We start from the raw sequence: 1,830 nt of genomic DNA, 5'->3' as shown, positions 1-1,830 counted from the left end.
AGTTAAGCTTTAATACAAATTTTCACCCTCAGACAGATGGTCAGTCAGAGCGGATGATTCAGATTCTTGAGGATATGTTACGATGTTGCATGGTAGGAAGTGCCGAACTCCATTTTAGGTTAGCTGGGAAAAATATTTGCCGCTAGTAGAATTCGCCTACAACAACAGTTTTCAGACGAGTTTGAAGATGGCACCTTATGAGGCCTTGTATGGAAGGAAATGCTGAACTCCATTGTACTGGACAGAACTTAAGCAAAATCAGATTCATTGAGTTGATTTGATTAAAGAAACTGAAGAGAAAGTTAAAGTGATACGAGACTGTTTGAAAGTGGCATCGGATAGGCAAAATTCGTATGCTGATCTGAAAAGAAAGAAAATTGAGTTTCAAGTTGGAGATAGAGTATTCTTGAAAGTTTCTCTATGGAAAAAGATGTTGAGATTTGGCTGGAAAGGCAAATTGAGTCCGCGATTTATCAGACCGTACGAGATCATTGAAAGAGTTGGACCGTTAGCCTATCGCTTGGCATTGCCACCTGAACTGGAAAAGATTCACAATGTGTTCCACGTATCTATGTTAAGGCGATACCGATTAGACTCCTCTCACGTGATTTCGCCCACTGAGATTGAAATTCAGCCGGACATGACCTATGGAGAGGCACCAGTTAAGATATTGGCTCGTGAGGTTAAACAGTTGAGGAATAAAGATGTGGCCTTAGTAAAAGTTTTATGGCATCGACATGGTGTGGAAGAGGCTACATGGGAACCAGAAGAAACCATGAGAAGCCAATATCCGAATCTATTCACCGGTAAGACTGTCGAGGACAAAAGTCCCGAAGGGGGGAGAAATGTAACATCCCAAAATAGGGCTTAGTCAGAATAGTGGTTTCAAGACCACAAATCTGACATCAAAATATTTATTTTATGATTATTATGAGTCTTAGAATATAAGAATATACATGTGTTAAAGTTTCATGAAGGAATTCTTTGAGTAAGTGCCCAATTGGAAAATTAGGGACTGAATTGAATAAATTATAAAACTTGGATTCTAGAAGCAATTTGCATGAAATTGCTTTAGATTATAAAATAGAAGGTCTTGGGGAGCAATTTGCCCAATTTTTAAGTTTTTGGACAAAAATATGCTTGCATGGATGAAATTTCAAAGAAAGGGCTTAAGGGCATTTTGGTCATTTGGCATATTAATGAAATAAAATGGGAAAAAGAACGCAAAATTAGCCATTCTTCTCCCTTGTCCAGCTGAACTTCCTAAGCCACCATAGCCAGGGTTTCCAAGCTTTTAAAGCTCATTAGTAAGTGTTCCCAAGCCCCGTTTTTAATGTTCTTTGTAATTTTGAGATCCCGGTAGCTTACTCTCTCCATTCCTACCCATATTTCATGCTAGGGTTCATGTTTAAAAATTTACCCATGCATGAGTTACTTGTATTTTGATGTTTTATGGAGGAAAATGAAAGTTTGAGGTGTGTTAAACAACTTTTCCTAGGTGATTTTCATGAAAAACCCCTAAAGGGACCTTCTTGCAAAAGTTGTAAAATTGTGGTAGAAACGTGAAAATAATGGAAAATGTGGGCTACCAAAAGAGGGAAAAGTGTTCGACTAGGCTTGAGTAAGGTATAAATTGCATGCGTTTCATTATACGAGCCTAGGGTCTAAATTGTAAAAATGTGAAAGGTTAGGGGCAAAACGATCATTTAGATTAGGGATGGAATTTAGACTTGAAATGTATAATGTGGAGTGTTAATGATCTATTTTTATTGTTATAGACCCCAAGGAACAAATTTCAGAGGTCGATCGAGGAAAATGAAAGGTTCCGAA

Source organism: Gossypium hirsutum, chromosome A01 (assembly GCF_007990345.1).
Source record: "Gossypium hirsutum isolate 1008001.06 chromosome A01, Gossypium_hirsutum_v2.1, whole genome shotgun sequence".
In the NCBI taxonomy this organism is placed as follows: domain Eukaryota; kingdom Viridiplantae; phylum Streptophyta; class Magnoliopsida; order Malvales; family Malvaceae; genus Gossypium; species Gossypium hirsutum.
The sequence above is the reverse complement of the archived record's forward strand: the minus strand, read 5'-3'. Positions refer to the sequence as shown.